Consider the following 18451-nt stretch of genomic DNA (forward strand, 5'->3'; position numbering starts at 1 on the left):
TCTTATACTGGGAAGGAAACAAGCTTCCGGGGACCGGTTTCTGGCATTTCAGCCGTCGTCGGCCCGGCTTGCTTGAATCCTGATGGCGCAATGAGCAAGGGACTCACGTCTGAGTATACCCTCCCACACTTAGTGTGGACAAAATCGATTTTGGAAAAGGGGGTGGTGATGGACAGAGTTTCTGAATGATGCAGAATACTCTTACCCAGTCAAGAGATCAGGGATTGATCCATCACCGTTTTTTTAGCTCACTGCACCATCCCAGCTCACAACCTGGCTACATGCAAATTAGTCTGTTCCTGTCCCAGTGCATGATGGGAACAGGGCAAACCAAACTACCAAGCCAATTCTTATACTGGGAAGGAAACAAGCTTCCGGGGACCGGTTTCTGGCATTTCAGCCGTCGTCGGCCCGGCTTGCTTGAATCCTGATGGCGCAATGAGCAAGGGACTCACGTCTGAGTATACCCTCCCACACTTAGTGTGGACAAAATCGATTTTGGAAAAGGGGGTGGTGATGGACAGAGTTTCTGAATGATGCAGAATACTCTTACCCAGTCAAGAGATCAGGGATTGATCCATCACCGTTTTTTTAGCTCACTGCACCATCCCAGCTCAGAACCTGGCTACATGCAAATTAGTCTGTTCCTGTCCCAGTGCATGATGGGAACAGGGCAAACCAAACTACCAAGCCAATTCTTATACTGGGAAGGAAACAAGCTTCCGGGGACCGGTTTCTGGCATTTCAGCCGTCGTCGGCCCGGCTTGCTTGAATCCTGATGGCGCAATGAGCAAGGGACTCACGTCTGAGTATACCCTCCCACACTTAGTGTGGACAAAATCGATTTTGGAAAAGGGGGTGGTGATGGACAGAGTTTCTGAATGATGCAGAATACTCTTACCCAGTCAAGAGATCAGGGATTGATCCATCACCGTTTTTTTAGCTCACTGCACCATCCCAGCTCAGAACCTGGCTACATGCAAATTAGTCTGTTCCTGTCCCAGTGCATGATGGGAACAGGGCAAACCAAACTACCAAGCCAATTCTTATACTGGGAAGGAAACAAGCTTCCGGGGACCGGTTTCTGGCATTTCAGCCGTCGTCGGCCCGGCTTGCTTGAATCCTGATGGCGCAATGAGCAAGGGACTCACGTCTGAGTATACCCTCCCACACTTAGTGTGGACAAAATCGATTTTGGAAAAGGGGGTGGTGATGGACAGAGTTTCTGAATGATGCAGAATACTCTTACCCAGTCAAGAGATCAGGGATTGATCCATCACCGTTTTTTTAGGTCACTGCACCATCCCAGCTCAGAACCTGGCTACATGCAAATTAGTCTGTTCCTGTCCCAGTGCATGATGGGAACAGGGCAAACCAAACTACCAAGCCAATTCTTTTACTGGGAAGGAAACAAGCTTCCGGGGACCGGTTTCTGGCATTTCAGCCGTCGTCGGCCCGGCTTGCTTGAATCCTGATGGCGCAATGAGCAAGGGACTCACGTCTGAGTATACCCTCCCACACTTAGTGGGACAGGAACAGACTAATTTGCATATAGCCAGGTTCTGAAGCTGGGATGGTGCAGTGAGCTAAAAAACAGTGATGGATCAAGCCCTGATCTCTTGACTGGGTAGGAGTATTCTGCATCATTCAGAAACTCTGTCCATCACCTTTTCCAAAATTGATTTTATCCACACTATGTGTGGGAGGGTATACTCAGACGTGAGTCCCTAGCTCATTGCACCATCAGGATTCAAGCAAGCCGGGCCGACGAGGCTGAAATGCCAGAAACCGGTCCCCCGTAGCTTGTCTCCTTCCCAGTATAAGAATTGGCTTGGTAGTTTGGTTTGCCCTGTTCCCATCATGCACTGGGACAGGAACAGACTAATTTGCATATAGCCAGGTTCTGAAGCTGGGATGGTGCAGTGAGCTAAAAAACAGTGATGGATCAAGCCCTGATCTCTTGACTGGGTAGGAGTATTCTGCATCATTCAGAAACTCTGTCCATCACCTTTTCCAAAATTGATTTTATCCACACTATGTGTGGGAGGGTATACTCAGACGTGAGTCCCTAGCTCATTGCACCATCAGGATTCAAGCAAGCCGGGCCGACGAGGCTGAAATGCCAGAAACTGGTCCCCGGTAGCTTGTCTCCTTCCCAGTATAAGAATTGGCTTGGTAGTTTGGTTTGCCCTGTTCCCATCATGCACTGGGACAGGAACAGACTAATTTGCATATAGCCAGGTTCTGAAGCTGGGATGGTGCAGTGAGCTAAAAAACAGTGATGGATCAAGCCCTGATCTCTTGACTGGGTAGGAGTATTCTGCATCATTCAGAAACTCTGTCCATCACCTTTTCCAAAATTGATTTTATCCACACTATGTGTGGGAGGGTATACTCAGACGTGAGTCCCTAGCTCATTGCACCATCAGGATTCAAGCAAGCCGGGCCGACGAGGCTGAAATGCCAGAAACCGGTCCCCGGTAGCTTGTCTCCTTCCCAGTATAAGAATTGGCTTGGTAGTTTGGTTTGCCCTGTTCCCATCATGCACTGGGACAGGAACAGACTAATTTGCATATATCCAGGTTCTGAAGCTGGGATGGTGCAGTGAGCTAAAAAACAGTGATGGATCAAGCCCTGATCTCTTGACTGGGTAGGAGTATTCGGCATCATTCAGAAACTCTGTCCATCACCTTTTCCAAAATTGATTTTATCCACACTATGTGTGGGAGGGTATACTCAGACGTGAGTCCCTAGCTCATTGCACCATCAGGATTCAAGCAAGCCGGGCCGACGAGGCTGAAATGCCAGAAACCGGTCCCCGGTAGCTTGTCTCCTTCCCAGTATAAGAATTGGCTTGGTAGTTTGGTTTGCCCTGTTCCCATCATGCACTGGGACAGGAACAGACTAATTTGCATATAGCCAGGTTCTGAAGCTGGGATGGTGCAGTGAGCTAAAAAACAGTGATGGATCAAGCCCTGATCTCTTGACTGGGTAGGAGTATTCGGCATCATTCAGAAACTCTGTCCATCACCTTTTCCAAAATTGATTTTATCCACACTATGTGTGGGAGGGTATACTCAGACGTGAGTCCCTAGCTCATTGCACCATCAGGATTCAAGCAAGCCGGGCCGACGAGGCTGAAATGCCAGAAACCGGTCCCCGGTAGCTTGTCTCCTTCCCAGTATAAGAATTGGCTTGGTAGTTTGGTTTGCCCTGTTCCCATCATGCACTGGGACAGGAACAGACTAATTTGCATATAGCCAGGTTCTGAAGCTGGGATGGTGCAGTGAGCTAAAAAACAGTGATGGATCAAGCCCTGATCTCTTGACTGGGTAGGAGTATTCTGCATCATTCAGAAACTCTGTCCATCACCTTTTCCAAAATTGATTTTATCCACACTATGTGTGGGAGGGTATACTCAGACGTGAGACCCTAGCTCATTGCACCATCAGGATTCAAGCAAGCCGGGCCGACGAGGCTGAAATGCCAGAAACCGGTCCCCGGTAGCTTGTCTCCTTCCCAGTATAAGAATTGGCTTGGTAGTTTGGTTTGCCCTGTTCCCATCATGCACTGGGACAGGAACAGACTAATTTGCATATAGCCAGGTTCTGAAGCTGGGATGTGCAGTGAGCTAAAAAACAGTGATGGATCAAGCCCTGATCTCTTGACTGGGTAGGAGTATTCTGCATCATTCAGAAACTCTGTCCATCACCTTTTCCAAAATTAATCTCCCATTAGTAACATGTCTTTTATTTCACGGTGGAAACCTGCAGGGTCTTTATCATGACTGGGCACTATTTTCTTCATTTCTAACAATTTCATTTTAGTTATAGGCGTGTATACAAACACGCGTTCAAGGGTATCGTCGGCTTTCCTGACTGGATGTACTTCTCGTAAAGGATTCTGTTTGTCTAGATGATATGGTTGCCTGACTGGGGGTGGAACGGAGACGAGATGAGGAGTTAAGAATGTTCTATACTTGTGACGTTGTTCTAAGATTATGTCTATTAAATCGGTACCTAGGCCTCTCCATCTTCTCATGAGTAAGTCCTGCAATAAATTATATAATGGACCTGGGTCAGATGCTTGGTTTTCATACTGTATAATGAGGTGTTGGGTCATGTATATACCAGCTAGTCGCTGTTCTTCTGGAGTAAGACTTAAAAATGTTTGCACTACTGAATCATCTTTATATATGCTGTCATCCCCGGCCCACTGTACCGCGGACCGGGCTAGTTCCTGATCACGTAAGGTATTGAGTTCGTGATAACCTACTCTTTCTTTCAGTACTTTATCAGTAATTTGGAATATATGCTCAAGAGAACATCGCTCTGGTATCGGACAAAGGTAACGTTTCTTGTTTTCTAAACGAATGGGTCTGTCGAAGGGCCTATCAAGAGGGTACTGTCTAGGGAGTTTCTCTCTACCTACATACGCCACCAAGTCTCCCCTCGCCTGTTGCGAGGTTTCTGCTGGATTCTCTGGCTCTTCCTCATCTGAGGTCTCTTTGTCGTCTGACCCAGAATGCCTTTCAGATTCTCGACGGGCATGTATTACTATTATTTCTTTACGGATCTTTCTAACCATAGCATGTATACTTCTCTCTCTATCATGTTTGCCCTCGGCAATATTCTGACTCCATGTTGACAATCGCCCCATCTCTTCTAGAGGAAAGCTAGGCTGATCTTGTTCCCTTATCAGACAATTAACCAAAAATCGCATTATTAAACCGTGTGTCTCGACTTTCTGACGTGACATGGCCTCACCAACACACTCGGGTCTTTCTCCTGTTCTAATAAAATGATATATATTGTCTAGATGGTCTGGCATTTCTGGTAATAACACCAAGTAATCTGTAACACGTCTTAAACGTAGGGATGCTAACATCATGGGTCCTGTTTTACCAGGCACTGTGTCATATCTGCAATCTGTAAGCTGTTCTTTAAGCTTTTCGGCTGGGGCTGCTTTAGGCGTACGCTGCATTGCTAAATCTCTCATTGTCATACGTTGTAACTGTGGCGGGGTGCGATAACCTCCTGTAGCACCTCCTGAGGAGGAGGCTTGAGCATAACCTGACTGTAGGGTCGGTATCTGTAACGGAGTTGGAACCTAAGCAGCGCCAGCCCCAAAGGGATTAAGCGGAATAATACCAGGGAGAACAATAGGGGAAGTGACAACAGGTGCAGGAAGTGGTGCGGGAGGGGTCTGCTGTTGCGGACCTGGGGGCAGATGATCAACAGGGGGTACAGGTACAGGTGGTACGGTTACATTGGTATATGCGGGAGCTACGTCGTCTAAATAGGAAGAGAGGAAAATATCTGCTGCGGTTTTGTGACGTAATTTAGTCGGAACCAATGGAGGGGGCAGATCTTTCGGTATTTCCGGGGTCGCCTTGGGCAGGCCCTCGGCCAGGACTGGATACAATCCTGTCATAATGGCATTACTCTGTCTTTCGTGTTGTTCTATTCTGACTCGCTGTCCTTCTTCTAGTAGGTCTTTTTCTTTGGCTTTTTCTGAATCCTCTCTGCTTTTCTCTACTTTTCTGAGCGCCTTCTCTGTCCGTCTATGTGATTCTTTACGCCATAATTCAATGGCCTCTTTCTGTGATTGTCTGGCTTTCTTTTTCCATAACGCTTCCTCTACTCTCATGATGCACTCGGCATCCCATGTCCCTGTTACGGGCCATCTCTGATTCTCTGCTAAGTCTTTCGTATAATCCACCCACAAGTCTAGATATAATATGGCATCTAAGCCGTGCTTGTGGTACATAAAATGTCCAGGAGTGTCCCTGGGTGGGATGGGAACTGCTTCTTTGAGTATCCCTTTCCTAGTTCCTATCTGTCGCAACTTCGAAAATAAAGGCATAGCTACCTCGGTCTAGACACAATGAAAACAATAAGAAAATGCAAACAATCACTCATACCACGACATTAAAACACATTGAAACATTCCGAAACAAACAATATTAACTGGATATCTGGATACTAGATGCACTGCTAAACAGTACAGATACACTGCTAAAACAGTGCAGACCGGATCTGTGTACCCAAACCCGTCTTGACCGGACACAAATTAATGCACCCGTCTTGATGCGTCCCCAGCAACGGTACTCACCGGGAAGCACAGAACAGAAGGCCTCGGAAACTCGACTGGACTGGACCGCTACGACGTCACTGCTGCTGCTGCGCACTACGCATGCGCCTCGACACTACTGGTGGGCCTCTCGATACCTCGGACACTGCTCTCTCGGCTGGGCTCTGGTCGGGATCCTCCGCACTCCTCACCGCCTCGTCTGGATGTCGACCGCAGTCTCCGTCACCTCCGTAGGCCTGAGGGAGATACAGGAAAACCTGCAGATGCGCATGGGGTCCGTCACAGCTGTAGTCGGGGGCAAAGCCTGCGACGCATCACCTGCGCGTGGGGTGGGGGAGGGGTTCCTATTCGGGCGCCAAATTATGTGGTAAATATTTTACCGTATACGAGTTTGCCAGATAATTTCGGAAAATTAAAGAAAATAGCTCAATCAAATGAGAGGCAGAGTCCGTGGTGTCTGAGTCATAAGGGCTTTAATCATGAATGATGACTCGAGCCATGGAAATCTATTCCATCAATACAAGGGTTCGGGTATGCAATGATGGCAGGAAAGATGTCAACGATTTATTCACAGTACATGACATATATAGTAAAATGGCACAATGGCATTGAATACAGTAGGCGTGACAAGTGAAATGTATATGATAAGAACACATGTGCGTAGCAAAAAGGCGTGTACAGGGTGTGCACAGAGGCGTACACTGGAAACGTCACAGAAAAGCGTCACAAGTGGGTGGATGCTTAGAGAATTCTTGCAGAGTCAGCTGAAACCTTTGGCCTGAATGCGCGCAGCTAATATGACGTGTTATTGACGTACATCTGGAGGAAGCTAAGGGTCTGACATTTAGCACTAGTAGAAGAGACAGAAGTCTGGCATGTCAGATCGACCTGTCCCTATAACATATCTGATATCTAATATTTAGAGAATGTTTAATCTAGAGTAAAAGGTCACTTGGGCAGAGGCTACTCTATACTGAATGTTAGTGCGTGTATAGGTGCCTGCGTGTCTACGTGCGGGGCCATGGGCCTACTCTGGCAACGGGAACTGTAAATTACTTGCACGGAGACAGGGAGACTTGCTCTTTGCTCTGCAGCCGGGAATATGTTTACCTAAATCACTAGACAGGAATGTGTTTTCGAAGAGCTGAGCTGGCTACGCTGATAACTTGAAGGTAAAATACTGTTTTTGGCAGGCAGACCAGGCCGAGCCGGGCACCGCTCGCTTGGTAGGAAGTAAGGTAGAGGTCAGGGATGCGTCTCCATGCTGCAGCTTTCAGAGGCAGAAACAGAAGTGGCTTGAAGACAGGAATCAGGGCCTAGCTCGGCAGAGCCAGGAAAAACGTGAAAGTGCACCATATAAAGACGGTGGCACGGCATACTTAGGAACTGAATTATCAATCCATTCATGGTGGATCTGATAGAGGACATGTTAACGTTGGACGCAAATGTATTTGCGTCTTCAGATTCGGTTGTGGAGGGAAATTACACGTACTTAAAACTCGTACATGGAGCCGTTGGGGTACACGGTAGGGGACACATTTGACCATAAAAATTTCAATTACCTCAAAGTGATTGATGGAAGTAACCCAGATTAACATTTTTTCTCGCCTCCAAACATTTTGAGAACACCGGGTCTTTAACAAAAAATACCAAGATTCAAATGTTCTCGGACACACTTATTCTGGGAAATGTAGTTTCTGTGACGCGCCAATCTCAGGGAGTACACTGTAAACAATGCCCGTAGCAGATTTTACACATAAAATTAGCACATTTATTAATATATTGTGGTGTACACGCCGAAACTGTACACCCATAAAGACAACTAAAAAAGTGAAGGCACTCAAGAATTAATTTTTTGCTTGATAAATTATCATCAAGCTGAGAGATGGAAGATTTTCGAGGTACACAGTCAAAATATCGAGTTGTATATATCGACCTACCAAAATATCGTGTTTTAAATTTCGAAGGTGTAGAATGTCGATGTCAAGAATATCGTTGGACAGAATGTCGACCCTAAGGTAAGTAATATCGAAATTCTTCATATCGATGTAAGTAATATCGAAGTTAGTAATATCAATAGCATATATATCGATGTCACTAATTTTGATGACACTAATATCGATATTTGTATAATTTTTTTGTTTTTTATTATGTATGTGTTATATTTTTTACTTAAGTATTTAAAATAAATAACATTATATGTCTATTAATTTAATATATTAAAACAATTATTTATAAACAAATTATATGTTTTAGTACCGGAGCGGGTTGTGGGTTTATAGGGGAATAGGGTGGGAAGTAATTTAATTATGTTTAATTAATTATTAATTAGTAGGAATTATAAATTATTTGTAATTAATTGCTATTTAATTTTAATTAATTGGAAATTATTTTTAATTAATTGATTAATTGATAAAGATGTTCTGTAGCCGGTTGTGGGTTTATAGGGGAATAGGGTGGGAAGTAATTTAATTATGTAAAATTAATTATTAATTAGTAGTTATTATTAAATATTTTAAATAATTGGTAAATAAATGTAATTAATTGGTAATTTATTTTAATTAATTGATTAGTTGATATATATATGTTCTGTAGCGGGTTGTGGGTTTATAGGGGAATTGGGTGGGAAGTAATTTAATTATGTTTAATTAATTATTAATTAGTAGGAATTGTAAATTATTTGTAATTAATTGGTAATTTTTAAATAATTGGTAATTAATTTTAATTAATTGGTAATTAATTTTAAATAATTTGTAAATATTTTAAATTAATTAATAAATAGATAAATGTGTTCTGTTGCGGGTAGTGGGATTATAGGGGAATATGGTGGGAAGTAATTTAAATGTAATTAAGTAATAATGTTTTTAAAGTGATTGTTTTGATAATAATATAATTGATAAATAATTATTAGTTGGTAATAAAATATAAAATGGTGTTTTTAAATATTTATTTTTGGTTAAATATATTTTGATAATCATGTCTTTAATAATTATGTATAGGTATTGTGTATGGTTTATATTTATTTAATAGTTTATATTTTTATTACTAAAAAAAGCTTTTATTTAGAAGTATGTTATTTTAACCCCTACACTATCCAGCACTTTCCATACTGTTGCAGTCTCTAGAGTTGGAATAGTAATTGTTACCCCTACGCTATCCAATGCTTTCCCTACTGTTGCACTCTCTGGAGTGGGAATAGTAATTTTTACCCCTATGCTATCCAACGCTTTCCCTACTGTTGCACTCTGTGGAGTCGGAATAGTAATTTTTACCCCTACGCTATCCAATGCTTTCCCTACTGTTGCAGTCTCTGGAGTGGGAATAGTAATTTTTACCCCTACGCTATCCAACGCTTTCCCTACTGTTGCACTCTCTGGAGTGGGAATAGTAATTTTTACTCCTACGCTATCCAACGCTTTCCCTATTGTTGCACTCTCTGGATTGGGAATAGTAATTTTTACTCCTACGCTATCCAACGCTTTCCCTACTGTTTTTCTCTGTGAAGTCAGAATAGTAATTTTTACCCCTATGCTATCCAATGCTTTCCCTACTGTTGCACTCTGTGGAGTCGGAATAGTAATTTTAAATCCTACGCTATCCAACGCTTTCCCTACTGTTGCACTCTCTGGAGTGGGAATAGTAATTTTTACCCCTACGCTATCCAACGCTTTCCCTACTGTTGCCTTCTGTGGAGTCGGAATAGTAATTTTTACCCCTATGTTATCCAATCCTTGCCCTACTGTTGCACTCTGTGGAGTCGGAATAGTAATTTTTACCCCTACGCTATCCAACGCTTTCCCTACTGTTGCACTCTCTGGAGTGGGAATAGTAATTTTTACTCCTACGCTATCCAACGCTTTCCCTATTGTTGCACTCTCTGGATTGGGAATAGTAATTTTTACTCCTACGCTATCCAACGCTTTCCCTACTGTTGCACTCTCTGGAGTGGGAATAGTAATTTTTACCCCTACGCAATCCAACACTTTCCCTACTGTTGCACTCTCTGGAGTGGGAATAGTAATTTTTACTCCTACGCTATCCAATGCTTTCCCTACTAATGCACTCTCTGGAGTGGGAATAGTAATTTTTACCCCAACGCTATCCAACGCTATCCCTACAGTTGCACTCTGTGGAGTCGGAATAGTAATTTTTACCCCTATGCTATCCAATGCTTTCCCTACTGTGGCACTCTGTGGAGTCGGAATAGTAACTTTTACCCCTACGCTATCCAACGCTTTCCCTACTGTTGCACTCTCTGGAGTGGGAATAGTAATTTGTACTCCTACGCTATCCAACGCTTTCCCTACTGTTGCACTCTCTGGAGTGGGAATAGTAATTTATACTCCTACGCTATCCAACGCTTTCCCTACTGTTGCACTCTCTGGAGTGGGATTAGTAATTATTAGCCTTACGCTATCCAACGTTTTAAATAATTAATGTTAAAAATATTATAAGTATATTTAATTATTTATATTTTTTAAATTTTATGTTATTGTTTTATGTTTGTAAATGTATTATTAAATTAGAATATATTTTATTAATTTATAAAATAGTAAAATAATTATTACTACTTATTGTTCAGTACATATATATTATATATTTACAGTATATATTTAATTAAAGTATTAATATTATATGTGTATTATTTATTAATTTTCAACATTATTAGATACTTTTAACTATATACATTTTATTTATTAGTGTTATTTACTTTATTTTACATTTATATTTAAAAAAAAAACAATATTTTTAACATCGATATTTTTAACATCTATATTATTATTTCAATATTTTTGTACTTACCATGTTGTAGATAGGATGTCGATATTCTTGTCCTCGATATTTTTGACTCGATATTCCTGTAGGTCGATATTTTGTAGGTCGATATTTTGTCAGTGATCCATTTTCGATACTCATCGATTGGCGTACATTCACCAAAAACAATATTCTATCAGAGCAACATACACAGATGGTCTTTGTGCTTCTTTAACCAAATTCACTGTTCAGTTGATGTCATAGGGTCAGGATACCCGAGTGGTCTAAGGCGCCTGACTCAAGAGTAAAGCATTTCCCGTATAGGTGTTCTGGTTTCTTACTGGAGGGGTGGGTTCGAATCCCAATTCTGACACACCCCTTTGTTTATGTTTAAATGTTTTTTCTTAATAGTTGGCAACATTCTTTTCCATATAATTTTACATATTAGTTAAGTATTTTTATTTCAGTAACATAATCTGAGTCATGAACTACGAAAGCACCTTCACTAGCTGTAGAAAGCTAAATGCAACAGACAAACAACAAAGTAACGTGGCTCACCCACTATTCAAAAGCACTGTGTTTATGTTTGCTATGAGTGCCAGTGTGGCAGACGTGTTCGCTGCTGATTTTGTTCCTGTTTTTAGGTTTTGCCGGCAAGTGCGCAGGTAGTGTGCATGCGCAAAAAAACCTTATGAGTATAATGTGGTATCGATGACCCGCCCCACGGCTCCCATTGGCTAGCTCCATAAATGGAGACTAGCCATTGGAAGCCAGGTCTGTCCGTCAAGGCCGGACCAGATTCGGGGGCGTTCCCGCGTTTTCTTCCCTGGGCGTGGTTGTACTTCGCTGTCGTAGCTGAGCCCACGAAAAGGGAGCGCTGTGCTAAGGTGTACATGTTCGGCCGCCGGAAGAAGTCCAGGTGAGTGTTTTTTTTAATTCTTGCCTTCCCGCCCCCCTCCTGCTGTCCGTGTGTCCGCTCCGCCCCCTCCATGTGTGCCCGTTCCCACCCCCCCTCCTTTTACTCTCCGTTGCTTGTTTCCTTACTTGCATCAGCCCCTGAAAACAAACAGTAAGGGAAAGCTGCTCCTGCAAGGGAAAGTGAGGGCTGTCCTAGCCACCTCCTCCGGCCTCAGAGAGACAAAGCAGGAGGGGGTGGGTGGGGCATTTTCAGTGCAAGCCCTGTTCTGCCCCTCCAGGCACCAAGCAGTGTCTGCCTTCTCATCAGCGGCATACCACAGTGACACTTCCCTCGCTCAGGACTCCTCACGCTAGGCCGGGGACGGCTCTCCGAGAGAAGAAAATATTCACGCAGCTGTGTAGGGTCGGGGGACCCCACGGGAGTGCAGTGGCGAGGAGGAGGGGGGTGGGGGCTACAGAGGGAAGGAATGTTGCTGTACAGAAAGGCATGAACTACTCTCTGGGGAGGCAGGCACCCATGCTGCCCACAGGTTCAAGTGCTAGCACCAGGAGCACGGTGCCTGCATGTGCACATGGACTCCAACCCCCCCTAACCTTGGAGGGTCACCCCCTAGAATGAAAGCAAATTCTGGGTAGTCGCTGTGAAAAATCAGGGCAAAGGTGACAATTCAGGACAAAAGGTCAATTTTACGGAGATATCCAAGGAGGCAGGGCTTTAATTGTGATGAAAAAAACTGAGGGGCCTCCCATAGGGGTGCACCTCATCCAGCGGGCTGCAGCCCTGTGTGTGTGTAATTGTGCTACTGTACTGTAGAACTGTATGTAGTGCACGTGGCACAAAGCACTCATAACTTATACTCGGGAAGAGCAGTGGAGCTTTAAGTGGGATAAAAAAACTAGGGGGGCTCATAAAGGGACGTGGCCACTGTAATTAACGGTGTGAATTAAAACACTTAGGCTACAAATCTGTGTTTAGCACGCCGTGCCGCCCGACTTGTATTTTGATCTTTCTGTCATTGCATCCAGAGATACGATACAAGTGACATCATGCCTACAACAAGGCAGGACCATTGCCTTTGTTAATGTTTGTTAGTTGAACCTGGGGGTGCACCTCATCCCGCGGGCTGCAGCCCTTTGTGTGTGTAATTGTGCTACTGTACTCTAGCGCTGTATGTAGTGCACGCGGCACAAAGCGCTCCTCACTTATACTCGGGAAGAGCAGTGGAGCTTTTAGTGGGCTGGAAAAACTAGGGGGTTCATAAAGGGGCGTGGCCACTGTAATTAAGGATGTGATTAAAAAAACTTAAGCTACAAATCTGTATTTAGCACGCCGTGCCGCCCGACTTGTATTTTGATCTTTCTGTCATTGCATCTAGAGATACGAGTGACATCATACCTACAACAAGGCAGGACCACTGGCTTTGTCAATGGTTGTTAGTTGAACCTGGGGGTGCACCTCATCCCCCGGGCTGCAGCCCTGTGTGTGTGTCATTGTGCTACTGTACTGTAGCGCTGTATGTAGTGCACGCGGCACAAAGCGCTCATCACTTATACTTGGGAAGAGCAGTGGAGCTTTAAGTGGGATGAAAAAACTAGGGGGTCTCGTAAAGGGGTATGGCCAATGTAATTAAGGGTGTGATTTAAAACACATAAGCTAAAAATCTGTATTCAGCACTCTGTTCCGCCCGACTTGTATTTTGATGTTTCTGTCATTGCATCCAGAGATACGAGTGACATCATACCTACAACAAGGCAGGACCATTGGCTTTGTCAATGGTTGTTAGTTGAACCTGGGGGTGCACCTCATCCAGCGGGCTGCAGCACTGTGTGTGTGTCATTGTGCTACTGTACTGTAGCGCTGTAAGAGCTCCCTCTCTCTGTCTAGCTCCCTCTCTCTCTGTTTTACTCCCTCTAGCTCCCCTGTCTCTTTCTCTCTGTCTTACTCTCTCTAGCTCCTTCTCTCTCTGTCTTACTCCCTCTAGCTCCCTCTCTCTCGGTATTTCTCACTCTAGCTCTCTCTCTCTCTCTCTCTCTCTGTCTTGCTCTTTCTAGCTTCCTCTCTCTTTGTTACTCCCTCTTGCTCCCTCTCTCTCTGTCTTGCTCTCTCTAGCTCCCTTTTTGTCTTACTCTCTATAGCTCCCTCTCTGTCTTGCTCCCTCTAGCTCCCTCTCTGTCTTGCTCTTTCTAGCTCCCTCTCTCTGTGTCTTGCTCCGTCTAGCTCCCTCTCTCTCTGTCTTACTCCCTCTAGCTCCTTCTCTCTCCGTCTTAATCCCTCTAGCTCCCTCTCTCTGTCTTGCTCCCTCTAGCTCCCTCTCTCTGTCTTGCTCCCTCTAGCTCCCTCTCTCTCCCTTGCTCCCTCTAGCTCCCTCTCTCTCTGTCTTGCTCGTTCTAGCTCCCTCTAGCTCCTACTCTCTCTATCTTACTCCCTCTAGCTCCCTCTAGCTCCTACTCTCTCTATCTTGCTCCCTCTAGCTCCCTCTGTCTCCTTCTCTCTGTCTTACTCTCTCTAGCTCCTTCTCTCTGTCTTACTCCCTCTAGCTCCCTCTCTCTCTGTCTTACTCCCTCTAGCTCCCTCTCTCTCTGTCTTTCTCACTCTAGCTCTCTCTCTCTCTGTCTTACTCCCTCTAGCTTCCTCTCTCTTTGTTACTCCCTCTTGCTCCCTCTCTCTCTGTCTTGCTCTCTCTAGCTCCCTTTCTGTCTTACTCTCTATAGCTCCCTCTCTATATGTCTTGCTCCCTCTCTCTTGCTCCCTCTCTGTCTTGCTCTTTCTAGCTCCCTCTCTCTGTGTCTTGCTCCGTCTAGCTCCCTCTCTCTCTGTCTTACTCCCTCTAGCTCCTTCTCTCTCCGTCTTAATCACTCTAGCTCCCTCTCTCTGTCTTGCTCCCTCTAGCTCCCTCTCTCGCCCTTGCTCCCTCTAGCTCTCTCTCTCTCTGTCTTGCTCGCTCTAGCTCCCTCTAGCTCCTTCTCTCTATCTTACTCCCTCTAGCTCCCTCTCTCTGACTAGCTCCCTCTCTCTCTGTTTTACTCCCTCTAGCTCCCTCTGTCTCCTTCTCTCTGTCTTACTCTCTCTAGCTCCTTCTCTCTCTGTCTTACTCCCTCTCTCTCTGTCTTTCTCACTCTAGCTCTCTCTCTCTCTGTCTTACTCCCTCTAGCTTCCTCTCTCTTTGTTTCTCCCTCTTGCTTCCTCTCTCTCTGTCTTGCTCTCTCTAGCTCCCTTTCTCTGTCTTACTCTCTATAGCTCCCTCTCTATATGTCTTACTCCCTCTAGCTCCCTCTCTCTTACTCCCTCTAGCTCCCTCTCTGTCTTGCTCTTTCTAGCTCCCTCTCTCTGTGTCTTGCTCCGTCTAGCTCCCTCTCTCTGTGTCTTGCTCCGTCTAGCTCCCTCTCTCTCTGTCTTACTCCCTCTAGCTCCTTCTCTCTCCGTCTTAATCGCTCTAGCTCCCTCTCTCTGTCTTGCTCCCTCTAGCTCCCTCTCTCTCCCTTGCTCCCTCTAGCTCCCTCTCTCTCTGTCTTGCTCGCTCTAGCTCCCTCTAGCTCCTTCTCTCTATCTTACTCCCTCTAGCTCCCTCTCTCTGTCTAGCTCCCTCTCTCTCTGTTTTACTCCCTCTAGCTCCCTCTGTCTCCATCTCTCTGTCTTACTCTCTCTAGCTCCTTCTCTCTCTGTCTTACTCCCTCTAGCTCCCTCTCTCTCTGTCTTTCTCACTCTAGCTCTCTCTCTCTCTGTCTTACTCCCTCTAGCTTTCTCTAGCTCCTTCTCTCTCTGTCTTACTCCTTCTAGCTCCCTCTCTCTCTGTCTTTCTCACTCTAGCTCTCTCTCTCTGTCTTACTCCCTCTAGCTTCCTCTCTCTTTGTTACTCCCTCTTGCTCCCTCTCTCTCTGTCTTGCTCTCTCTAGCTCCCTTTCTGTCTTACTCTCTTTAGCTCCCTCTCTATATGTCTTGCTCCCTCTCTCTTGCTCCCTCTCTGTCTTGCTCTTTCTAGCTCCCTCTCTCTGTGTCTTGCTCCGTCTAGCTCCCTCTCTCTCTGTCTTACTCCCTCTAGCTCCTTCTCTCTCCATCTTAATCCCTCTAGCTCCCTCTCTCTGTCTTGCTCCCTCTAAATCCCTCTCTCTCCCTTGCTCCCTCTAGCTCCCTCTCTCTGTGTCTTGCTTGCTCTAGCTCCCTCTAGCTCCTTCTCTCTACCTTACTCCCTCTAGCTCCCTCTCTCTGTCTAGCTCCCTCTCTCTCCGTTTTACTCCCTCTAGCTCCCTCTGTCTCCTTCTCTCTGTCTTACTCTCTCTTGCTCCTTCTCTCTCTGTCTTACTCCCTCTAGCTCCCTCTCTCTCTGTCTTTCTCACTCTAGCTCTCTCTCTCTCTGTCTTACTCCCTCTAGCTTCCTCTCTCTTTGTTACTCCCTCTTGCTCCCTCTCTCGCTGTCTTGCTCTCTCTAGCTCCCTTTCTCTGTCTTACTCTCTATAGCTCCCTCTCTATATGTCTTACTCCCTCTAGCTCCCTCTCTCTTACTCCCTCTAGCTCCCTCTCTGTCTTGCTCTTTTAGCTCCCTCTCTCTGTGTCTTGCTCCGTCTAGCTCCCTCTCTCTGTGTCTTGCTCCGTCTAGCTCCCTCTGTCTCTGTCTTACTCCCTCTAGCTCCTTCTCTCTCCGTCATAATCCCTCAAGCTCCCTCTCTCTGTCTTGCTCCCTCTAGCTCCCTCTCTCTCCCTTGCTCCCTCTCTCTCTGTCTTACTCGCTCTAGCTCCCTCTAGCTCCTTCTCTCTCTATCTTACTCCCTCTAGCTCCCTCTCTCTGTCTAGCTCCCTCTCTCTCTGTGTTACTCCCTCTAGCTCCCTCTCTCTCTGTCTTTCTCACTCTAGCTCTCTCTCTCTCTCTGTGTATGTATAGCTCTGTGTACATATACCTGTGTGTGTGTATAAGTGCAAATGTAATAAGTCTCACATTTGCGAAAAATAAAGCTATTTACTACTAAACAACACCATTTATTTATCGGTTTACTCAAAAAAAACATAGATGAAAATTTTAACATTTACAATGGCAATAGCTCTAACATTGTCAAAGGCAAAACCATTGCATTGTAAATGCTTGTTTGTTCCGTCTTCATGTGTATAGAATTTCTTTGCTGTTTTTTTCGTGTTTCCTTCTTAAACATTAACGACCACAAATAGCTTTGAAGCACCATGTTTATGTTTCCTTTGTTAAATTATCATGTTACAAACTTTGTTAGGTATTTGTTATAACCCCTGCACTGTGCCCATCCCAGTGAACATGCATTACCACCAAACCAACTTTTGTGTTCCCTAATAAACAGCCAACAGGCATTGTGATTATAGTAGTTGTTGACTGCAGTTTATTAGGATTGTATGCATATACAAAACACTTCGGTCATATTTGGTATGATCCCTGGTCATAAATTATCATTTGCGAAATGTCACATAGTAGGTCATAAATCATCTACTTAGCTTGTCACACATAATATTATGCGGTACATTGTATGCATATCAAGAGTTCGTAAATGGCACCGAAAGTTCTTGGGTAGTTCCTTGTAGTCCTTTGTCTTTTCTAGTCACTTCTGGGAACTATTGTTTGGTTGTTCTCCATGCCCTGTGCATGTGAGGGGTAGCTTCTCTCAGGGAGTTAGGCCCGCGGAGGGCTTATGCTGCGGGACCGTTCTTTCCGGCCCCTGCGCCTACTCGACCTGCCATTAGCAGTGCTCCTTGCCCTCTCCCGAACTGCGCAAGTTGCAAGAGTGGGGTGGAGAGGTGGCCGGCAAACTGAGGGCTGGCAGCTCTCCGGGGCCAACACGCTGGTGCCAGGGGCGGCTGGTGACATTTGAAAGTGGCGGGCGTAAACTAATTTGCATATTGCATTGCAGCGAGCGAGCCTGAACCACCTTGCATCCATCCATACATCATTCATGCATCCACCCATCCATCCACCCACCCACCCATCCTGCATCCATCATTCATGCATCCATCCACCCATCATGCATCCACCCATCATGCATCCACCCATCATGCATCCACCCACCTATCCACCCAACGACCCATCCTGCATCCATCATTCATGCATCCATCCACCCATCCATCCATCCACCCACCCACCCATTCTGCATCCATCATTCATGCATCCATCCACCCATCATGCATCCACCCATCATGCATCCACCCATCCATCCACCCATCCATCCATCTATCCATCCATCCACCCATCCATCCACCCATCCATCCACCCATCCATCCACCCATCCAGACACCCATCCATCTACCCATCCACCCACCCATCCACCCGACAATCATTAATACACCCACCCTGCATCCATCCATCATTCATGTATTTTATGACCATATAACATGCACACAGCTTGTCAGTGTTCAATACCAGTCTCGAACCTTGTACTCCAGCACCAATGATATATGATTGAGTTTGAGTTTAAAATATTTATAAAGCGCACGTTCACCTGGCGGTTTCATGGCGCTATATAGTACTGAACCCAAAAGGACAGGAAGATCGAGGGGAGACAGAGAAAAGCAGTTATGGAGAAAAGGCTTGTGAGAAAAGAAAAGTTTTTAGCGCCTTACGGAAGAGTGTATATTGGGTGGAAGATCTGAGATTAATATTAATTGTTTATAAAACATGTATTTATTCGACACCGATTTCACACCTTAGTCGGAACATCATTTTTATTTGTTTTT

Source organism: Lissotriton vulgaris, chromosome 3_2 (genome assembly GCF_964263255.1).
Source record: "Lissotriton vulgaris chromosome 3_2, aLisVul1.2, whole genome shotgun sequence".
Lineage (NCBI taxonomy): Eukaryota > Metazoa > Chordata > Amphibia > Caudata > Salamandridae > Lissotriton > Lissotriton vulgaris.